Here is a 25,511-nt window from a genome sequence, read left to right as displayed (position 1 = left end):
CGTTTCTGGAACAAATTATGCTCGCAATCCAAGGTTCCACTGTAGACTGGTGTGTGTGAGTGTGTATATATATATTATATATATATATACAGTATAATAGGCTGTCAATTGTTGAATTAATGCAAGCACTTAATTTTCAAAGATATAAGACATTATTTTTCTTTATTTTTCTTTTTCTTTAATTGTGTTAGTCGACATCCTTTACTATCTAAGCCAATGATTTTCAAGCGGGAGGCTGCGGTTCTGGCAAGATTGATGTTATTTAAACATAAATTCTAAGTGTCAATCTTTTGAATAAATATACAGGTGAATACAAATGTAATTCAGTTGTTATATGCAGTACAAATAATTGTTTATCAATGTAGCGATACAGGAGAGCAGTTTGGTACACAAACTGCTATCAGGTAGAAATGAAAAACAGAAAAAAGAATGTGTAAAAATGGGACTTAAAATGAGCAAAATTTCAAAAGATTGCAGCAAATACATGTAGGTTTAGAAAACATCTTTTCAAATACGAGTCCATGACTCAGACTGGTAAGTGGAGGTAGAGGTGGCTGTTATATGGTCTCCAGACTGGAAGAGGCTACGTTAAACAAGGAACCAGAAGTGACCTAATGAATCCTTGACTTTCAGAGCTTCTGGTCTGTGGATAAAAAAGGAGATGACATAAACAACAGTGCCCCCCCTCATCCCAGTGTGGAATTACAATCATTAATCATTGAGAATGCTCTTTACTTATGCGTGACTTGCTATACAGTATGTATGTATGCATGTATGTGTGTGTGTGTGAGATACAGTATATGCCAAATAATACAAAGAGCACTCTTTGCATTATTTGGCAAATACTGTATCACATATCTATGAGCTACTTCTCGCAACTGAGAGGATGTGGTGGCTGTTTTGCCGACTGGCCGACCATCCACAAGTGTTACCTGGTAGATATCCACCTAATAATCAGATTGTGATTCAGACTTAAAAAGATATATATGTGTGTGTGCGTATGTGTGTATTTATAATGCAGAATATCATGTGTGGAGTTTTTAAGCCTTAAAAGTATCAATATTTGTGTCATGCTGTCTTGATGTACTGAACTTATATTTTCAATTTGATTTCTAGGTAATTAAATCTCATCTTGCAAGTTAATGTTATAACGGTCAACATATTTCACAAATGCAATTGTTGACTGTTTAACAAGTGTTACTTTCAATGTGAATTGTAAAAAATTTACTCCCAGGATTTTGCTTTATAGCAGCGGTTGCATATTATTACTATTGATGTGGTGTAGAAAAGTAGCAGTAAAGAAGTAAAGTGCATGTAGTAGACGCACATGTAATAAATTCATTAAACACTTGTATTAAGATATCTTGTAATTATTTAATTCAAAACCTGTCAGAAAATGATTAACAAGATAACCAAACTAGAGCAGATTCAGGTATGGAGTGGTAAAAGCTGCCTTGCTCTTATAATCACTCCTAAAACTCAGCTTTTTTTTCTGGTGCCAGTTCTAATAGATTATAGTAAGTACTGTAATATCATATACTTCATAGGTCTAAAACCATTACTAACCTCTACTGTGCAGTTACTTGTGATTTTGGAAGGAACATGGATGCTTGAACTTGTGATGAGACCCACTGGAATTTTCTAGGACAGTTCATGAAAACAGTAAGGAACTACTTTAGCACATTTATGTTTTACAGAATGTCCAGTTGGAGCTGAGCAATCTTTGTCCTTAGAACCACTGCAGGTTTTATTATTATTTTCCAGTATTTGGCCAGATGAAGCTTTTTAGCTTCCTATCCTCAATGGACATCAGATCATAACATCATGCTTATCATTATAATCATTAAAAACTGAGTCAGCAATTTAATCCACACTTAAGGACTACCATTTCTGATTACATCTATCTGTCTAATTTGTACTTATATATTTTGTTACTTTATTATTTTTTGTATTTTATTTATTTATTTTGGTAATTGTATTTCATTGCTTTAACAAACACAAGTAAATGATTTTTTTTTGGTTTTTTTTCATTCTGCACCTATTTCTTCAAGACGGAAGCAATTGGCTTTTAAGCAAATGGCTCCCATTCCACCTGCAAGTAATTAAGAGCTGTAGAATGCTGGAATCCTTTGATACCAATCAATTAAGAAATAGCAGGAAATAATTATTAGATATGTTGAATAAACAAGCAACACTGCTGATTAGGTACTGTAGGTAGCCTTAATGTGCTCATCTCACTGCTGCTTCTTGTCAGTACTGTACTTTAGTTTAAGTCAATTTGAAGTTAAACATAGCTTGTAATTTCATCTTTATCTTACACATGTCACACAGAAAACACAACTTCCATACTTTGAATGAAAATGACCTATTCTACAGATTGCCAGTGAGCTGATAGGTTTAGTGACTTCATGAAAAGCAGACAAATGTTTTCAGAAATGCTCTATGAGAAGACCTGAAACAAGTGGAAGCACCAGTTTATTCAGGTTGAGGTTCATGCTTGTTATAATAGACAGATATTGTTTGTTTCTGTTTGTTTAATCAACTACTACCTTGTTCTTCAAGTGCTTTAACAAAACTGTATTTATATGTGTATCAGTTCTGTAATTAGTTACGCACTCTGTGGAGAGCACTACAGAAATGAAAAAAATCAAGAAATATTTTACAATTGAAAAAGTACAAGAACATGTTTTATCATGAAAAGGCACATTTTTAATGAATATGAATTAATATTTCTATAAATAAATAGTTTAGATCAATGCTTTGGCAAATCATTAAACAATTAGCAGTTCAAAGACAACCAAAATAAAAAAATAACAAATCCCAGGTATGCTTGAGAAAGGAGAATAAGAAACAGGACTCACTTGGTCAAATGTTAAACATTTACTAGAAGCAGCTTTACCCAGCTGATGAGAAAGGTTGCTCCCCACATATTATCAGATTAATGACCGATTTTGTACCTCAAAATATGAGAATAGTTAAAAGAGCAGAGACCTCCCTCCTGTAATCTGTAATTATCAAGACAGAATTTATACTATGATAGATATTCAAAATGTACAGTATTACTACATAGTGAATATAACATTACTAGTTCAACAGACTTTGGGCACTGTAAATGTATAAAATATAATTTGGAAAATCCTAATTTTGTTAAGGTACAAAAGAGCTTCTATGAAATAATGTTTGGACAACAATGTTTAATTTTTTGTGCAGACCAAGAAGCAAATTAATGACACCTGTCTTTTCTGCAGAAATGCCAACAAGAAATTCACATGTACAAAACGATTTGAGAACATTTATGAATTCATTTGGAATTCACTTATTCTAAAAATTCATTCAACACTCTCCCAATCTTGATTGTCCCATAATTCTTTGTTAGCAGAGAATAGAATGCACCAATAATATACATCTGCAGAGCCATATGTCACCAAAGTAAGGGTAGGAGTTGGTGTTGTTAAGGGTTAGGGGTTTATGTGGTTAGAATGTGTCGTAGATGCGAGAGGTAACGTCACTTCCACCATAAAACTGCTGCTCATTATATTCAGTGACTTCTGCCAAAAAACTGACGTCAAAGAAAGCAGTGACGTATCCAAACTGCTGTGACATATGGCTGTGCAGTTCTACAGTCGGATGTTTCTTGAATGCACTCAATTCAATGTTGTCTCACTACCACCATCTACTGGTTGAAGAACATTTTGTAGTAAGTAAGTCTTGCATACCAGCATCATTGTACCAGAGTTGTCATTGGCCATTTTAAGGAGAACCATTACTTTAAAGGCCTGTATTATTCCTACTAAACTTCCATTATATACTCAAATTATTAGTCAAGCAATTTAATATTTAAACAGTTCAGGTATCTGAATATTGAATTTCCTATTTTTAGCTTTTATTAAATCATTTCATTTCATTTCATCTCCAGTTTTAACTAATAATTTCCAGATACAGAGGGATATTTAAAATTAGGTTATCACCTGTTTACATTTATTTCATACATGTAATGCACATGTTGTACCCACTGCTTTTCACTGAGTCACAGGTAGAATTTTTATATTTATACTAGTCATTTAGCCCATTACAATAACGGGCGCTAGAACAGTAGTGCATAAACATTAGTAGGAACAGTCTATATTAAATGGCAAGGGACTTTGACCTCATTCTTTTTGTTGGTTGTATTTTTCTTTCTTTCAGCCTTTATTTTGTTGATGTTTACTTGCTGAGCTGACCGTTCTTCATGGGCTGCCACCGTGTATTGTGTGTCTTTAATTTTCTGTGACAGTAATACTGTCTTGTACGGCTCTATTCAATAAGGGCGCGCACAAAAAGGCGAGCTTCAAAAGGGCGACCTCAGTTGAGCACGGCGAATAAAGGCGTTCATAGATAATTTAGTTCAAATGGCTCTGGAATATGTGAAGAGCAACAAAGGTGCAGATCTTTATTTACGCGCGCCTTTATTCGCTGCGCCCAATTGAAGTCGCCCTTTTGAGGCTCGCCTTTTTGTGTGCGCCCTTATTGAAGGATGCCTGTGCGCGCCCTTATTGAAGGATACCGTCTTGTACGTCCGCTGGCTTGTACGTCCGTAATATACCTTTAATTTTCTCTGGCGGTAATACAGGCGTGCGCGTCGGTAATATGCCTTTAATCTCCTCTGACAGTAATACTGGCTTGTATGTGGCTGTAATATGCGTCACTGTATTGTGTACCTTTAATTTCCTCTCGCAGTAATACTGGTTTGTATTTGCGTAACTTTCTCTGACAGTAATATCGCGCATCGCACCATGCCCCGCGCATGCATACTTCACCAGAAGACATCCACACACGGACTCCTGGACACACATAGGGATTTTATATATATAGATAATGGTCCCAAAATTTGCTGAGCCACTTAATGTATCATTACAAAGCATAATACTTAATGTTCAGGCTCTATTCAAATGTCCATTTCAAAAAAAATCTAAGCCTCATGTCTTGCATACATTAAGCATCACCTGTCTTGGAGATACATGTGAGATGTTGCCCTTCTCTTCTCTTTGATGTTTATGTTTGGTAATTGTTAAACTTAAAAACTTTAAAGATATATTCACCAAAATTATCTATTTTATACATATGCAAATAGTATTATTTGGTGTCAGATGCAACATTATACTTGCTTTACATAAATAAAGAAAATTGCTACTCTCTGTGGAATACTTTAGAAAACATCTTTTCAAATACGAGTCCATGACTCAGACTCGTGAGTGGAGGTAGAGGTGGCTGTTATATGGTCTATCATTGGTGATATTGTATATGTCCATCACAGGATACATGAAGTGTCAATCATTGAGCAGTAAAACCAGTCAAACAGAATGCCTTAGACTGAAAGAGGTGATTGCAAGTGCTTCAGCTGTAGTGAATGATGAACTGTGTCAAACACAATACTTTCTGTACATCAACTATGATAAGTATGCTCATAACCACTGATTCTGAGACTACAAGCAAATCATATACAGTTCTGACAGCGGCTGTGTCAGTACAGGAAACGTTTAAATATTACTTGTACAGTGCTTTCAGAAAGTATTTAGACCCTTTCAATTTTTACACATTTTGTTATGCTGCAGCCTTAAGGTAAACTCATTGAAATCCATTTTCTCTCTCATCAAGAAGCACTTAACACCCCAGAATTACAAAGCAAAAACAAGATTTTAGAAATTTTTGCAAATTTGTTAAAAATAAAACTGAAATTTCACATTGACACAAATATTCAGGCCTGTTACTCAGTACTTTGTTGAAGCAACTTTAGCAGCGATAATGGTCTGGATTCTTCTTGGATATAACACAAAATGCTTTGCACAACTGGATTTGGGGATTGTCCTCTATTCTTCTCTGACGATCCTCTCAAGCTCTGTGAGGTTGGATGGAGACCATCAATGGACAGCTATTTTCAGGACTCTCTAGAGATGTTCACTTGGGTTCAAGTCTGAGCTCTGGCTGGGCCACTCAAGAACATTCATAAAGCTGACCCTAAGTCACTTCTGTGTCGTCTTTGCTTTGTGCTTAGGGTCATTTTCCTGCTGGAAGTCAAGCCTTCCGCTCATTCTGAGGAGCAGAGAGCTCCGGAGAAGGTTTTCATTAAATATATCTCTGTATTTCACTCTGTTCAGTTTTAACCTCAAATCTGACTTGTCCTTGCTGCAGTAAAATAACCCCACAGCATGATGCTCCCTTTACTATTCTTCATTGTTGGAATGGTATTATGCATTTTTGGTGTAGTTCTCCAGATCTGTACCTCTACACAATTCTGTGTGTAAGCACTTCAGGCAATTCCTTCAACAGCATGGCTGGGTTTTTGTTCTGATACACATTGTCATCTGTGGGACCTTATGTAGACAGGTGTGCACCTTTCCTAATCATGTACAGTCAACTGGGTTTACCACAGGTGGACTCCAAACAAGGTGTAGAAACATCTACACAAAAATCAATAGAATGGGATGCACCTGAGCCAAATTTCAAGTGACTTTACAAAGGGTCTTAATATTATTGTCAAGGTGACATTTCAGTTTTTTTTATTTTTAATACATTTGCAAAAAATCCTAAAATATTCTGGGGTATTAATTGCTATTTGATGAGGAAATGTTAATTTAAATGATTTTTTAAGGCTGCAGCATAATAAAATGTAAAAAAGTAAAGAAATCTGAATACTTTCAGAAGGCACAGGATTTATATAGTCTGTACATGACTCCGCAAATCCAGCCTATTGAATGGTAATATGAAATTAAATACTGAATAGCAACCACACTATATGTATCAAGGCCACCTTTTTTAAGTATGTATGACATACACAGTTTTGTGATCACCTGGAGTAACAATAGAAGAAAAAAATGTTCAGTGGCATTGATGATGATGGGAGAGATGGTAAAAATACACATAGGTATTATAGCTGTAGAATCAAAAGACCATTACGACATTTTACAATTAATGTTGGGCTATTTAGCATGAAATTGTGACTTCTGAAGAATTTAGAGCCACCAGTCAATCTAAATAGCATGCTGATGTACAGTGTAATATGTAGTCCAAGGTTAAAACCTACACCCAGAATGTAGCAGTTTCTAAACTATATCTTTTATAATTTAGCTACTGTAGATAGCTAAATGTTTTTGTTTTACAGTTTAGTTACAGCCTTTATTTTGCAAAGCAATAAAGTACAACAGTCATACTACACTTTTAAATACCTAATAGAGGTCTGATACCCTATCTAGAGAAGCTTTTTGCATAGCTGCAGAAAGGAACTTCTGTACTTTGTAATCCTCATTTGCTATAAGCAGGATCAAAAAGTGAATGTATACATTATTTCAGCTTTTAAAAAATGCAATGCATTTTTCATTCTCCCTCCAAGTTATCTTTCATGCTTGACAGCAAGGGAAGGATGAAAGGAATTATATTCGGATGGTACACCAAACCATCACTGGGTACCCTTATGCACAGGTATGGAGGAAACCTGCAAACTCCATGCAGACCCTGACCAGACTAGGAATCAAACCTCAGCCACAGAATGGTGAGGCAGGACTACAAGCTCTGAGTCACTCTGCCTCCCACAGTATTAACACCTGCACTAAATAACATCATTAAGCAAAATATAGACATTATTTCTGAAAAATATTGCCTGCTTGCTGTCAGTAACATTGTGAATAGATGAGCTTTTAACTTCTGACAACAGGTAGATTCTGCTCACAAGTATGGACCTCACGTCAACAGTAATTGAACCAACATTACATGTATGCACAATGCTACTAGCAGCAATCAGGAAGTATCTTTGAGAAAAATGAAACAATATTTGTAAAATAACATGACTGTTTTATGAAATCATGCAATTCTTTAACAGAATAACACATTAATAGGTAAAAAACAAGACATTTCTGGAGTGGTTGGTATTAGGGTTGTGGTTAAGTTTCTGTAGTTTTACTTTTTTGAAGAAATCATCCATCCATCCATCCATTATCCAACCCGCTATATCCTAACTACAGGGTCACAGGGGTCTGCTGGAGCCAAGCCCAGCCAACACAGGGTGCAAGACAGGAAACAAACCTGGGCAGGGCGCCATCCCACCGCAGGACACACACACCAAGCACACACTAGGGACAATTTAGGATCACCAATGCACCTAAACTGCATGTCTTTAGACTGTTGGGGGAAACCGGAGTACCCGGAGGAAACCCACGTGGACACGCGGAGAACATGCAAACTCCATGCAGGGAGGACTCGGGAAGCGAACCCGGGTCTCCTAACTGCGAGGCACCAGCGCTACCCACTGCGCCACCGTGCCACCCTGAAGAAATAATATTGATATTATTTATTTTTCATATTAACCTGGGAGGAATTTAAGTTTCAGTTCACATGGCTCTAGTCATTATAAGGTTTTTCACTGAACATTTTAAAATGATGCTGCTTATGCAATACTGTACTTTTAAACAAATTAATGACATATTTCTTGTCCTGGTGCTGTCTCCTTTTCTTTGTATAAATCAGAATGCCCCTTAACACGTTGAACTTGAGGTACAAGTTAAGTCAGATCTCTTGTAGCCTGTCAAATTCGACATATGAAAAAAGCTTTATCTCAGTATACAGCTACTATATATGCAGCCAGATTGCTGGTGAGCTTTGTTGCTCCGTCTCAGTTAAATACAATAGTGCTGCCATGTAGTGGAGAGCCATAGAGTTTTTTTTCGGTGACAACTGTTTCCAGAATGCAGTGCTATAAAGAGTCAGTGTGTAGTTATGTTTTAGCAAAAAAGGTATAATGCTGCTGATGTTTTGAAACTAGATTTATTGCAAGATAAATATTTTGATGATAATGACAGAGATGGAGATAGTGACAATCGATTGGATGATGTGAAATCTGTGGGCTCTGGTACTGATGCGGATCAATGCCCCAAAGTTGTTTCTTCATCATTTAGATTGTCATGACTGTCAGGACAGCAATACATGAACATTCTGCCACCCATGGAGCCCAAAGAGTCACCAGCTATCAAATATGTTGTGTGCAACAAACGTGGACAGCACAAAGAAACTTGCTATACTTGCGACACATCCGATAATGGCCTGGATATAGAGGACTGGATTGTGCCTCTAAGCCTGCACTCTGCACAGTACCTTGCTTCTAGGACTCTCAAGGACTTTTAGTCATGTCACTGGTGAAAATAAATTCACAGTTTTTTTTTTACATTTTGACATTTACTGTTGATAATAAAACTGTTGCTTTCTAATACAATTTTTACATTTTTTTTACAAGTTTTGATAGAGTTCATTATTTATCATAAATACTTAGACCAATACTGCAGTGTTCTGGCAGTCAAAGTGTTAAGTAGGACATAGTTTTGCACAATATTTGACCTTTTCAGTATCTGAACAGAGAAAATACCATTAAATGCTACTTTTATTTTTGTACATATATACAGTTTAAATGGCTTATTATTGTGCCTCTGATAGTTTCTTTAATTTTAACAATGTAATTAAAGCAGTATTTCATTTAGAATAAATGTTCTTAAGTAGCAGGTCATTTTACTCCTTTTTTTACCACAATTTCATTTTAGTATAAACTTTAAATAGTAAAATATTTTTATAGGAAAATACTAGATTAACCTTTGACTTTAATTAATGCTTGAGGTTTTTAAATGTGCTTAATCAAGTATAAGAACGTAATTTGCTTCAAGTCATATTCTAAACTCTTTAATTGCTACATCTACCGCAAAAAATTCCATTAATATTAAATGAAACCTATTAGCAAAGAATACTTTTTTACTAGACGAATATACATGTAACACTAATACTGTGTACTGACCCTCTTTTTTTTCTAGGGTGAATTTTAGAAGAACTCTTAACACATTTTTGTAAGGTATTGCCTCAGCCATCAAAAGTCTTGTTTTTATATATATTAATTCAAAGCAAACTAACTTTGTACATTTCTGTTGCTTATAAGGTTGTACATTTATAATAAACAAAAATAGTTTTTTATATCTGTAAATGCCATTTTGTTTCAATTGTTTTCTTTTTGGTGGCTTTGCCCTTATCTTGTTCACAATATTGTTTGAGGACATCATGGTGGTGGACTATATAAGATGGCTGTTTGATAGTGTAAATTTTCTATTCTTGGTGTAAAACCTCTATAAGAAACCCTTCTGGTTACTACTTTACCTAGGCCAAGGGTTCAGTTAGGATTAAGATCTTTTGCAGTATATTTTGAATTTTGATATTTTTCTGGCTTTGATGGTTGGTAATTCTGATTTTCTCAGTATTTTGACTTTTAGCCTGTCCCTTGTCTCATTACTACTCACTCTTTACAAAAATGTAATGCCCTGGGTTTCATTTATAAAACTTTGCATGAATTTGAGCATGAAAGTGTACAGTACAAAAAGCAGGAACATACATAAGTAAAAAAAAAAATCTGATTTATTAAACCTAGTGTACACACATTTGAATGTAATATACCTTTTATAAATCACAATCATCTTGCAGATGTGCATAAGGAAATGTGCCTCGAACGCTCCCAGTTGCCACTCTAAAACAACAATATATGGACCATGCCTATTAATCTTATACATATGCAATAACGATACTGCAGACCTTTATTGGCTCGTAGGGTAGCCTCCTTCCTGATATATCCAGCCATCATGTACAGCAACATCAATCAGCAAGTCATCTTTCAATGCTACTTTTCCTGAGTACAGGCAGTAAAATTTTGTGTACCGATACCTAATGCACTGCACCACCACCCAACACATGCTCTATCCATGTGCTCGAAACCACAAACCCCCTCCCCCTCATCACCATACCCTCTCTCCGATATTAAATAAAGTATGTAAAAAAGTAAAAATAAAGATTTACAAACACATAGCAGTGCCCTGCGAACGCGAAGGGAGACCCACCAATATTTTATAAATCTAGCAGCGTGTTTGATCCCCCCATCCCCCCAATGTTATCTAAGTATAACAAAGCACTCACAACAGACACACCCCCACTTGAACTTTTGTGTAAAATTGGATCCAATAGTCAAAAACGTTGAGAACCACCGTGTTAATGGAATGTCACTGCTTATGGTAACAAGAGCAGAGTCAGTCTTGGTAGGTGTCCTTATTGCAATATGAGTACAGTCAATTGCCTCAATTATGTTAGGAAAACTGGACACTGCTATAAGTTTCCTTTTTATGTTGCCCATAAACCTGTCATCATCATGGGCGAAAAAAAATCCTGCCAGCCCCTAAAAGCTTGTTTTTTTCATATAAGAAGTGACAGCAGGTAGCAAATATAAATTGATGTTAAAAACTGACATCACTGATATATTCTAAAATAGAGCATATACTTATCACATTTCAGGTTTAATATGTCTGTCGAGTCAATGCGCATTATAGAAACAGCTCGCTAATACGAATTATTATGTGTGCAAGTCATCATTCAGCTAGCTTGGTTGCATTTCACTAATTAATCAAGGGTGTCATCAGTTCCCACTTTTTCTGAAATTTTGCATCCGCTTCGGTCAGAGTTGCCATAAATATGTGCAAGTTTTCCCATCAGGTTTTCTTTTATAAATTCCGCCTTTGCGTAGAAAGATGTGTACGCATATTTTAGGCCTTTTTTTTTATATGCACACAAGTTTTATAAATATGATCCGTGGTTTTTTTTTTTTGTCTTTTTTCCTGTTTATTTCTTTCCTGCAAATCAAATTATAACAGCTTCAACCCCATGGCTGTGCTTACAGAAAATACCTAATGAATAGATATTGTGGTTTTTGAAAATACTGTAGAAAATTATACTATATCATAAAATATACAGTGTAAAACAAAATCCCAAAGCTTTAATACAATTGTTATGAAGTCTTTCATTATATTTTGCATGTCCATGTGTTAATGATCAGGTTAACAGAATGCTGTGGCCTATTCTGGGAAAAAATATTCAAGGCCGAAAGCAGCCAAAACTGCCTACTACACCTTTCTTCCTAATTTTGGTAAATAGGTGTCTGCATTTGCAATATTTACATCTGTTATAAAGAATAAATGTATGACTCAGTTTCACAAGTGGGAAATGTATTAATCAATGCTCAAAAATTATAATCAAAGATAGACACTTTTGCCACATTTTATTAATGTCTTTAAGTACACACTTGCTGCCTGCATTTCCTTCATGAGAGCTTTAAATGAAGCATTAGCATTTTAATGTTTCTAATAAATGCATATAAATAATTAAGAAGTAAAAATACATCATCTTTGAATGGTTTTTGAATATGAAGCTCTTCTTTTGTTGTGATTGATGAAGCTGACTTTACTGTAGGTAAAGGGCACCATATTTAATTCAAAAAGCTACTGATTTATAAAAGCAGGAAGATGGCCTTGTCCCTTTCATGTACATAAAAAATGTCATCATTGTTATATTCTTCAAGGACATGGCAATAACTTTCAAAGGTTTGCCGCCAATGGAATAAATCCTACAAGGAAGAAAGACCCTGAGCTTTACATACAAGTGGTCAGTATTCGTTCACTAAGCTATAAGAATTTTTTTGTTTATAAGCCATAATACACTTACTTATTCTAAACAGGTCTTTACAAAAATATACACATATCACCTCAATCAAAGCCTTTTATGTTTCAGTTAATAAAACTATTATACATAAAGTTGTATAATGTCAAAGGAAATAACAGTCTGTGCTAAATTATATTGATTTGTTATATGACCTGTTTGCATCTGCACATTATAAAAGCAATTTATTTGAAGTAAACAGTTATAAAAAAGCAAAAAAGTGATTCATATTTTATTATAATGTTCTTTGCACACTGCTTTGACTTGTTGCATTTTTTGTGTTTCTGAGGCTATTTTGATCAGTAGTGCAGTATTTCTGAGTAAATGGTGCACAATTATAAAACACCTTAACATTTACAAATTACTTTGGACTACTTTCTTGATGGGCAATCAGATGACTATATTTTAATGTAATGCTGAGTACTGAGATACAGTAACAAGTTATTGAGATACAGTAACAAGTTAAAACCACTGTTTTTCAGTATACTCCAGCAGTTCTAATTTGAAAAGGCAAAAGGGTATAAACTGCGTGCTCTGCAGGTAATGTATTATTTTTGTGAACAAATGTTTTTTGATGAAAAAAGAAAAACACATATATCTAAGCACTGACAAAAATTACTAGTTAAGAGAAATACAGTATAGAAATAGAAAAGAACGGACACCCTACCCTACCCTATGAGACAGTGAACTTCATGTGGTTGATGGGTAAAGTAAGGCCCCGTTTTAGGAAGGTGGAAGAAATTGTAAAGGAATATGGTGTTCACTTCAGGAGAATTATTTGGAGGTGAAAATCCATTTTTATATTCATTCCACTGATGAAGGCCACTTTTGAATGTTATCCCCAGAACCACATTCAATTTTCATGGAAGAAAACTCAAGGATCATTAGATTATAAAGAATTTCAGGAAATGTAGGTGTGGGAGTTGGGAATCTTTCAGCAGGAGACCAGCGCCTGCTTTGATGCAATGATACTTAAAGATACAATTAGCTGGTTGTAAGAATAAATATAATTTGTTATAGATTTGGTTCAGCTTTGTTTTTGAGTTGTCCCATAGTGTCTCAGGGCTGTCTTTGTTAAAAAAATCCTTTCCAGTTTCTTTTGAACACTCTTCACTTTATTCTGTATGTCTTCAAGTGTTTGATTTGCTGTTAACCTGTAATGTTTCTGATGGTTTTACTTTGTCAATGTCTTTAATGATTTTGAAGAACTGGCAAAGGTCCTCAGACAATGTGCTACTATAGTTTATTAGAATAAATTAAATCTTTCAGTTTAGGCACACTGCTTGTTTGCCTCTTACACAGATAGAAGCTTTGTGCAGTTTTGTTCACAATATGAACCATATAATGTTATTATTGTAAGAAATATCTGAGCACATGTGTGTGAATGAGAGGAAGGTCAGTGGAATGGTGAGGATGCAGGCAGTAGAGTTGGCAAAGGTGGATGAGTTTAAATACTTGGGATCAACAGTACAGAGTAACGGGGATGTGGAAGGGAGGTGAAAAAGAGAGTGCAGGCAGGGTGGAATGGGTGGAGAAGAGTGTCAGGAGTAATTTGTGAAAGACGGGTATTAGCAAGAGTGAAAGGGAAGGTCTACAGGACGGTAATGAAAACCAGCTATGTTATATGGGTTGGAGACGGTGGCACTGACCAGAAAGCAGGAGGCAGAACTGGAGATGGCAGAGTTGAAGATGCTAAGATTTGCATTGGATGTGACGAGAATGGACAGGATTAGAAATGAGTACATTAGAGGGTCAGTTCAGGTTAGATGGTTGGGAGACAAAGCCAGAGAGGCGAGATTGCGTTGGTTTGCCCACCTGGACCTGTCATCCTTGTTGAGTTCATTTTGGAACTCGCATCTGAAGAAGACGTCTCCATCATTGTTGTGCCCCAACTGTCTTTGTCAGTCCCATTTTTTACACACCCCATACTCACAAGAGTACAACATGCATTTCTGTAAACCAAGTTTCCTGTAAGACAAATAAATCAGAATTGTTAATACTTTAAATGATATAGTCTACAGACTCAGAGTTTATCTGCCCTATTCCTAATACTTTATGCATTCTTAAAACATAATTGAAAGAAATGACTGTTTTAATGGTTTTCTCTTGTAATCCCACGGAGCTATTTACTTTGTCTTTATAACTTACGGATGGTAATTGTGAAATATCTTTATGACTGAGCCATGATAGAGAGGGTTTGGGACCAATAGGCTGGGCATAGGCTTGGCCCCACCTGACCATGAACTGGATTAAGCGGGTTATATTAGAATATTATGCTTTGATGTATTATGTGCGAATACATGTCTTTTTTGGGTTTATTGATGGCTCATTTTTGAGGCAGCTTAATTGGAAAAGAGTCATAAAATAAAAAGTCATAAAACAAGATTTATTTTTTTTAATTGCTCTTCTAGGTTACATTAATTAATTGCTTGATGACCTTAATGAATTCCAAGTAAAAATAAAAAAATAATTAAATAGAGATGTAAACAGTTATGTTTCCACTTATCCAATTACCAGAATTGAAAGTAAAAGGGAAATTGGGATTATCCTGTGCATTACAAGTTTACCCCAGACACATCAGTGAATAATTTTAACTAAAAAAATGTGTCTCGGCCTAAAACAGAACCAAATCCTGCGGATTTTATGAATGTCTGTAGCAACAGACCTCTGCCTATCAAAATCTGAATAAAATCCAGAAATATTAATAATGGACAGTTTTGAAGGCTAGAGCTCAAGCAGTACTGAGTGACAACTTTATAAACCAGAAGCACTAAGGTTTATATGAAATGTCTGTGAATCACCTGCAGTTTTCAGATCCCTTTCCACTTTGATCAGACTACTGTATGTTTGGAGTGAAAGGCAAATTGTTCAAGTTCAAACAGATAATCTCAATTTAAATATATGTAAAATAAATGCACTGCAATTTATTCAAGGATGTCAGACAATTTACAAAAAGGCCTGTAGTTCAATAGGGAGTTCTACCTTCTTTAGAACAGGTTTAAGTAATGCAGGTCTTACATCTGAAGAAAATTGGTTGTTTACACTAGTGCATTATGCACATAAAATTTCTAGGGCTTGGAAGCCATTATAAAATTAATCATGCCATTCTACCTAACATGAAATTGAGAGTAATGTTTCACACCAAAGACAAATGATAGAGAAAGATGATGTCACGTGTGATTCTTGACACATGTGATCATTACATTTTTCTTTAGCTGATGCTCTTTCATTGTTTGACAAGGTCCTGCAGTGGGTGTGAACATGTGCCTTAGCAAATCATTTTGTAATGGTCATTTTCACCCATCTGGGACACATTAATAATTTGTTACTGTCGTTTGTTTAATTTCATAGAGCATTACTAATTTGTGTTAATGACTGTTTATAATTTATTTTTACTTTGATGTCATTCTATTGTGATTTTGTGTGCATGATTTTTATGGGTGGTGCCATTTTGGAGACTTGAACACTCCAGTCTGCTATTCATAATGGCCAGAGCTGGTGAGTTGTGTGAAACAACTAGACAATCTCCTCATGCACCACTTTACTCAGGGTAACATTTTTATGTAACTTTTTTTCAACAATATGAAATAACCTTAAAATTATACACTCATACATTGTCTTATTTATATACTACCATTAAAAAAGGTGGGACATATTTTAATTTTAAAAGTTCCTAATTTGACATAACATATTTCGCAGTACCTCAACACACTGAGCGCATCTGAATCAAAACAGTGCATGCACATTTCAAAGCCACCTGCCAGGCCATGTTATTTGCATTTATTTTCCTGATATATATCCTGAATCTGCAAAATTAATAAAAAAAAAAATAATTCATGAGACAGTTAAGCATGTTTTACGTTTAATTTTTGGATTTTTATAATTATCTGCTGTCTTTTTTGTTTCATGGTGTTACTTTAAAATAGTTTTTTATTCCTAAGCTTTCAACAGCCTACCTGGTGTAATCATCATAGGAAACTGATCAGACATTAGACAGTGTAGCGTGTGACCGGGGCCCTTGTACGGCCAGGATGCCTCCACACTGGGAGGACTGGGGGAGCAATTGTGGCCAGAGTGTTACCTCCCCAGTATGCTAGATGGCAACAGCCCTGGGTTGCAGCTGTGCCTTGGACTCCCGCAGGGCTTCATGGGAATTGGAGTTTGGTGCAGCCCTGCAGGAGCCACCAGGGAGTACTGCAGCAGGAGCTGCTGAGCCCTTATGGGCGGTTCTTCCGCCACACATGGAAGTGTTGCTGGAAATGAGTCAAGTGCCTGGAGCACTTCCGGGTACCTTATAAAAGGAGCCAGCAGGCAATAATCGGGGAGCCAGAATTGGAAGGAGGAGCGACAAAGCTTGACCCAAGGAGTGGAGGAGAAAGGAGATAAAGAGAAGGAAGAGAACTGTTTGTGTGCTGTGCTTATGCTTTGGACTGTGTGCAGCTTTTGGGAATGGGGAAGACGTTGCCCACAAGGTAGAAAAGAAAATACAAAATCGTGTGTGCCTTGAACTTGTGTTCCACGCTTGTCTGTGTCGGGTTCAGGTAGCAGTGCCAGCCTGGGTGGTCCACAAAAGACGCAATATATTGCAAATGATGAGGTGGGGGTGGAGCGATAAGGTGGGGTTCAGTGGGTGTTGGTCATCAGTCTTTTTAATATTTTATTTAGGTATCCTACTTTTTAAGCCTGCGTATGCTGGGTTAATGTCCAAATGTCTGTTAATGGTGTTTTCATTTGAGAGCCATGATTCAGCCAGCTTTCTGTCACTTTTAGTATTAGCCCTGAATTTTACTTGCTCTGTGTTCCAGTTAAACATGTTTCTGGTTGAACTCGTATGTGCATATATCAGAGATTGTGGGTCCTTCCTTCTGAAAACGTTGCTATGTTCTTGTATGCGTGTTTGCAAGTGTTTTAGATGTTTGTCTCTCGTATACAGGCACACATTGCATGGTATACTGTATACTGCACTCCGTGTCTCTGATGAAGATTTCTTGCTTTTTTGCATTAAAAAGAACAGTCCGCAGGGTTTTTGCAGGTTTATGGGCTATTTTGATGCCTGATTTGGAGAGGATGCTTGCTGTACTTTCCAATACACCACTGTGATAGGGAAGAATGACCCAAGTAGGATGTGAAATCAGGTTAGAGTCAATTGTTTGTGTGCCCAGCTGTATATGTGGGGCAAATATCTTAAACATTCACAATACACATATAAGAATGTGGTCAGAAGGAAAGACCCACGATCTCTGATATATACACATACAAGTTCTACTGGATACACGTTTAGTCACACATGCGCATCAGAGGGTCACCATCCATGTTCCTCCCAGGTATGTAATACTATCATGGGCTGAGAGGGGGCACTGCTGCTGACTATACCATATTCTTTTGCCTCCACAATGCCAAGAAACCACCCAGTGAGGGCAATTGACTCCACCCCTTTCTTTCCCAGAACCTTAAAATCCCATTTACTCAGAAGGAGGTATCACTTGTTGACTGGAGAGCTCCTCTAAGCTCATGCAAACCCAGAAAAAAGCACTAAAAGATGCCTTAGGTAGTGAACTTGATTTGTTAGAACACCAGAGGGTGACATTTTTGTTTGTACACGTGCCATTGAATGCTGTTTATTTTTCAATTTGCAAGTAAACAGTGAAAGCCAGGTTGGTGTCCCAACATTTATCTTGTCTTTTGACCCATTATTCACTCAGATGATCACCATATATATATATACAGTATATCCTTGCTGCATACTCTCAATAATTAAATCTCCCTTTTATATTTATAACATTACATATGGTAAATCCGGAAGATACTGTAAACTACAGAAGCTTTAGGAAACTTGTAAAATATATATAGTAAATAAAACTTTAATGTCATGAGCCACTGGCTCAAGGGAAAAAATAATTGCTTGTAAACAATTGTCAAACTGTAGCAGCATCATGAAAACAATGTTAACATGCTCCCATGGTAGTGTGTTTATAATCTCACTGAAAATCTTAAAGTAGTTCTAAAATCACTATATTTCAAAGATAATATAACTTCATATATTCCATTGTTTAACTGCTAAAAAGTGCATTTTTCTTGTTTCCCATGTACTCTTGGGTGAATAAAAAACAATCTGTTGTTGATGCTGTTAGCAAATTCATTTTGTCTTTAGAAGTTAAGGAATCCAGTTTATCTATTTGTTTCTGTTTAGATATAATTAAATATATTTGTCACTTTTGTTTGTTTATTATCTTGGACACTCTCTTGGCTTTTTTTTTTTTAAAGGAAGAATAAACATGTCAAGATAGAGTGGAAATTAAACTACACATTACTGAAGTGCATATAAAATACCATCAAAACCATTTAGGGTAAGCAATTCATATTTATTTAGGTCTGGATTTTAGTTTATCACGCTACTGCTTGTAATGATGATGATGATGATAATGCTTTTTACCTTAAAGCAGAATATTGTACACAGTAGTAAAGGGTTTTATTCATATCCACACTTTCTCCCTCTTGACTTTCTTACTCTTTTCTGTTTTAAGTGTCCACTAGTCAAAAGGACTGGCAAATCAATATTATGTCTGCAATGTTTTCCAAATTATTTTTTCCCTCTACCTCTTGTCTGTGTCTTGCTTAAAAATGCCTTGCTCAATTATTAAATTAAAATATATGCTCTGTTTGATGAATTATTGTGTGGCCCCAGTGACAGCAAACTCAGATGACTGGCATTGGTACTAAGATAATGCTTTTGCACAGTGCCTCCATTATTTTATCTGCCAAATAGGACTAAAGAACTAAAGAACATACAACTCCCATAGTCTTTCCTCATCTTACTACATTATGTTGCCTATATGAGTTTTAACTAGCATAAACACATTTTGCTTTGCACACTCCCCCACCATAACCTGTTGTACATGGGCCGAGGAGTGAAAGCTTTAGATTTGTTAAAAATTTCGATCTCCGGTTTTCAATAGATCTTGATGTTTTAGGGTCCCCGATACCGAAAACATCGATATCTTGATGATAGGTGTGTGTCTGTCTGTGTGTCACAGTTTCTTGAAGATGGTCTAGAACTAAAACAGCTGGACGGAAAAAATACCAAACTCGAAACTTAAGCCTTTTTTGAGATGATGATGTGCTGATTAGTTTTTGTGCCAAATCATGCCAGAGACAGTGGTACTCTAGAGGAATCCTCAAATACCATAAGCTTGCAAATTATGAATTCTTTTCATCAATTGCTATTGTAATAACTTATTTAATGATCAGAAAGATCAGCATCAGTGCAGTAAATAATTACTTAAATGTTGTAGAATAGTTTGGGTTACTTGGTTCCTAGGATGCAAAGCCCACTGATGCTCATGTTTGAATTATTTAAATTCACACTTAGTTAAAAAGAAAAATACACATCAACCTTAAAACCCATAAAAGACTTCAAGCCAAGCTAAACAATAAGCCAGTCTGAAGTGCTGAGAAGCAACCATTATTTCAAGAAGGGAACTTCAGCATCTACACTCTTGTGCCAGAAAGAGTAATGCTTTTCCCTAAGATGCTGACGGCACAGCAAAGGGCCTATCAACAGAAAGCAAGCTGAGGAAGCAGTAGCATAGCACCGACAAGGATCATGCAGCAAAGAGAATGAGTGCATTCCCAACACCTGAAGAATCCTCCACTTGAACCCAGAGCAGCAACAAAGCAACAACTCCAGGAATCCAGTGTATCTATTTCTTTCTGTTTAGCTGTAATTAAACATATTTGTCATTTGACATCAATATTTTTCATCATCTAGAAAGACATGATATCATAAAACTATTTGTCTGTGCCAAGATAATGTATAATCCTAAATACCATTAAACAGCTAGACTATGTTATATGTTTGTCTTTCTAGTGTGTCTGTTTCCAGTCTTACATGTCAATAGATATGCATTTATCATATTTCTATAATCCTTGTGTTTAACAATAAATTGCATTATTCTCTTTCTTAAAATGAGTTTGTTTCAGTTACCTTGATATAAGTATAAAGGCCAGACACCACCACCTACAACAGAGAAAGGCAACGTAAATAAAGTAATAATACATTTTATTTATTTGTAGGCGCCTTTCTAAACACTCAAGGACACCGAACAATAGACAAAACACATATTATAAACAATAAGTAAAATACAAAAGTTAAAATCAGACAGAGCAATTGTAATCAAAGAGAAAAAGCAGTCTTAAACAAATGAGTTTTAAGTTTAGATTTGAAAGTCAAAATGATTCAATATTTCTAAGCTCAGGTGGTAGTGAGCTCCAAAGCTGGGGAGCAGAGCAACTGAATGCTCTGCTCCCCATGGTGGTAAGACGGACGAAGGGGAGAGTCAAGTGGATGGAGGAGGAGGATCTAAGGGTACGAGAGAGAATGGCAACATGGAGGAGGTCAGACAGATATGGAGGGGCAAGGTTGTGGATAGCCTTAAAAGTTGGTAGGAGAATTTTGAATTGAATTCAGAACTGAACTGGAAGCCAATGAAGCTGCTGCAAAACGGGAGTGATATGGTGAACAGAGGGGGTTCTAGTAATGATGCAGGAAGCTGAGTTCTGGACCAGTTGAAGCTTATAAAGAGATTTGCGAGAAAGACCAAAGAAAAGGGAATTGCAGTAATCCAGACGAGAAGTGACAAGGCTATGAACAAGGATAGCAGTGGTGTGGGGAGTGAGGGAGGGGCGAATACGATTAATGCTACGCAAGTGGAAGTATGCAGACCGGGAGATGTTATTGATGTGGGACTGAAAGGATAAAGTACTGTCAAGGATGACACTCTTAACCTGTGGGGAAGGGGAGACATAGGAATTTTCAATAACAAATAAAAAAATATCAGTTTTGGATAATGTTGATTTTGTACCAATGAGGAGAACCTCAGTTTTGTCACTATTTAATTTAAGAAAATTTGAACAAAACCAGGATTTGATTTCTGCTATGCAATCAGTAAGTGAGGAGGGTGGAAGGAAGCAATAGGTTTGCTAGTGAGATAGAACTGGGTGTCAACAGCATAACAGTGGAAGCTAATGTTATATTTACGAAAGATATTACCAAGGGGAAGGTGGTAAATAATTAAAAGGAGGGGCCCCAGGGCTCTGTCCACACCTGAAGTAACAGCGGTGGGTTGGGATGTGAAAGTTTTAAGCAGAACAAACTGAGTGCGGCCTGAGAGGTAAGATCTGAACCAATCTAGTGGAGTGTGGGTAATGCCAATCGAAGGTAAACTATTGAGAAGAGTAGTGTGACAAATAGTGTCAAAGGCTGCACTCAGATCAAGGAGGATGAGAACAGTAATTAAACCAGAATCAGCTATCATAAGGAAGTCATTAGTAATTTTTATAAGTGCCGTTACTGTACTGTGGAGGGGACGAAAACCAGACTGGAACTGTTCATACAGATTATTTTGAGATAAATGAGAATGAAATTGAATAGCCACTATTTGTTCAAGAATTTTGGAAATGATTAGAAATAGGACGAAAATTACTGAAATTAGTCGGATCGGCACCAGGTTTTTTCAGTATTGGGGTTATTGCAGCAGTTTTAAAAGATGAAGGAACAATACCAGTAGTGAGAGAAGAGTGGATTATAGCAGAGATAAGGGGGACAAGAGAGGGGAGGCAGGCTTTGACCAGAACTGTAGGGAGGGGGTCCAGTTGACAGGTGGCTGGCTTAGACTTACAGACAAGATCTGAGATTTCTGAGAAAGTAGGAAGCTGAAAAGAGGAAAACGAGTGAGTTGGTGGGTGAAATTCAAATGAAGTACTGGAGGAATCCGTACAGAGAGACTGATGAATCTTCTGGATTTTTTCATTAAAAAAGGACATAAGGGAATCGAAAAATTCAATTGAGTAAAGGAGAGAAGGTAAAGAATCCAGGGGTGGTGTAATATTGTTACGTAGTGAAAACAATGACTTGGTGTTTCCTTCATTGGAGGAAATAATGAGAGTATAATAGTTAGATTTAGTTTGGGCAATACAGTCCTTGTAATAAAGTATATGGTTTTTGTACATCTCTTTGTGAAAGATCTACTTTCCTCTAAAGTAGACGCCTTGGCGATATTGAATTAATTACCAGTATTGCCAAAGGTAAAATAGATAATTAACGAAGATAAAAAAATATTTTTCATATTCCACTTTATTATGGCATCCTCTAGGGTGGCTGTCTTATTGGTTATTAAGCAATCAAAATTCCAACAAAGAGAGAGAGTCAGTGTGATGCTTGTTTAGTGGTGGGCAAGATCTAGATGGACTTGACCCTGGCAAACAAGACAGGATTTGAGACCTTGGATTGTTACCAAAATACATATATCTAGTTTAATAAACATTCATGTTTAGGTAGGTTGTTTCAATAAAATGTATTCAGGCATGTAACAACAGGTTTTGGCAAAAAAACAAAAAAAACAATATGATCAGATGAAAACAGACAAAAGGAAAACAAAGACTAGAACACAAAAAACTCTGGACATTAAATGGCCTTTTGTGAAAAACACACAGTCCCTAGGCCAGCTAACCATCATTCCTATTCCTGAAAATCTGTTTTTTTAAATGTCATTTATTAAAGTCTAAAAATGCTCAAAATGTACAACTGCAGTAGCATACAGTATGTGGTCTGATACTACATTAGTAATTGTTAAGATTCCTAATCACTCTGACCTCTCATTCCACACACATTAATAGTAGCTTTGTCAAAGAAGCAGTAGCACCAAATGTCACAGCAGAAAATAAAACAAAAAATGTCAGTTACATTTGGTAATGATTTCCAGTATTTTGTTTGCAGAAAAATAACTAACAAACTTAGTTTCAATATGCACAGCAAAACTACCAGCTCTAATATGGATATGTTAGCCTGTGTTTAAGTGCTATGACTAATGAGGCATCCCTTACACTAGCTGGCAGATCATTAGACAGTTTGGGGCCCTGTAGGTAAAAATGTAAACTCCAATGTCAGTTTCATGTGTTCTCAGAATTGTTAGAGGTAATGCATATTTCAAATGCAATGTATGACCTATAATTTATACATTAATACATATGTTTTTTGAGTAAAGGGGAAGAAAAAGCATTTTGAAAATTATCCTAAACTTAACTGAAAGACAATGATGATAGCAAACATCATCTGACTCATAATATGCAGAGCTCCATCCAATCAATGAGTGCCACCAGTGTTTTCCGACTCCCTTTGACTCTCCCATTAATCTGAATATTGCCTTGTAATAGGGGTGATCTGTGGACTTTTCTATTGATATTAGCTCAGCTTCATAGAAGGGGTGTTTGGACTTCCCCATTAGTTTATTCCCGCTGTCTAGAGGGGAGTTTGTTACTCATCTACTTCATTTTAACCTTAGCAACTATCTTGGTGGCTCCTCTGAGATGAGGTAAAAGCCTGATGTGCCTAACCTTAAAACAACATTTAGTTAACCTTTTAGTTACATTTAACTCTTATCCTTATGTGGAGTAATACATTGTTTTAACTTCATATAAGTTGTGGTATATGGCCGGCCGTTCATCCCGGCCAATACCCTCACGCCGCCAGATGGAGCCCTCCTGGCAACATGGAGGTGCCCCGAATTCCAGCAGGGCATCATGGACCTTGGAGTTTTTCTTCACAGCCCTGCTGGATACCGTAGGGGCCGCCAGGGGACGCTGCAGGGAGGCCCAGGAACTTGTACTTTCCATATAGCCCGGAAGGACTTCCCAATCACGGGAACGGAAGAGATGATATACTTCCTGGCTGAAGAAAAGAAGAGTTTTGATCTGACCCGGAAGTGCTAAGAATCACATGGACTGGGGGGATCAGAAGCACTTCCGGGTCATGGACTATAAAAGGACTGTGGGAGATCCCAGCAGTGAGCCCAGTTGGGAGGAAGGGTGACTGAGCTGCTGGGAGTGGAGGATTGTTGTAATTGATTGTTTATTGGAGAATTGTGGAGTGGAGGGTGCTTTGTGCACATTATTATTATAAAATAAATAATTATTGGACTTTTGTCTGGCGTCTGGTCTGAGGGTTCAAGGAAACGACAGCACCCCTATCTGTCACAAAGTATATACTTGTATTAAATAATAAAATTATAGCATGTATTGATTAGAAATATTGATTAAAATTCTATAAGTGCTGATTATGTATTGTGACCAGTGTAAAAGCCACAAAGAAACAATTTAGTCAAAGTGTTTGAGACAAAGCTGAAATTGCAGGGCTACAGGTTTTCAAGTACTTTAACAAGAATCGATTTTATTTGATTTTTTTTTAAATTATTGAGCATATATTGTCTAGTCATAAGAGTGTCTTCCTCCAGATTTAAGTGGAATGACTGTCATTAACTATAATTTTAGTTATTTTAAATTTACCATATATTTGGGCAGAATGGCCCAGGTGAAGCTAGAAATGGCTTCCTGCTACCTGCTTTGCTTTAAGTGGACTCATAACTGCCAAACTAGTACATAGAAACCTGGAGACACAAGCCAGGATCCAGTACTGGGAAGAATGGAATATGGAAGGTCAAGTGGGATGTTTGATTTCTTATAGAAAAGTCTATTTACAAAATTGTCTCATGAGGTGTGACATTTTAGAAAACATGTAGGAAATGGGCTTTATTAGTAGACTTTATTTATGTATTTATTTATTTGTATTCAACATTTCTCTAAAGAAAAAAAAAATGTGTTAGATAATTATCTATCAGTCATTTCCTAACCTGCTTTGTACTGACTAGGGTCGCTGGGGTCTGCTGGAGCCTGTCCCAGCTGGCATAGTGCTCAAGGTTGGGAACAAACCATGGACAGGGCACACATACACACACACACCAAGCACTAGGACAATGTAGAAATTACAGGTCACCTAACCTGCATGTCTTTGGGAGGTAACCTACTGACACAGGGAGAACATGCAAACAGGGAAGACCTGGGACGCAAGCCCTGGTCAACTTACTGCAAGAGAGCAGGCGTACCATTGCACCAACCTAGGCAATTATTACCTTAATTAAAAT

This window comes from Erpetoichthys calabaricus, chromosome 7 (assembly GCF_900747795.2).
Source record: "Erpetoichthys calabaricus chromosome 7, fErpCal1.3, whole genome shotgun sequence".
Taxonomy (NCBI): domain Eukaryota; kingdom Metazoa; phylum Chordata; class Cladistia; order Polypteriformes; family Polypteridae; genus Erpetoichthys; species Erpetoichthys calabaricus.
This window is presented reverse-complemented; position numbering follows the sequence as displayed.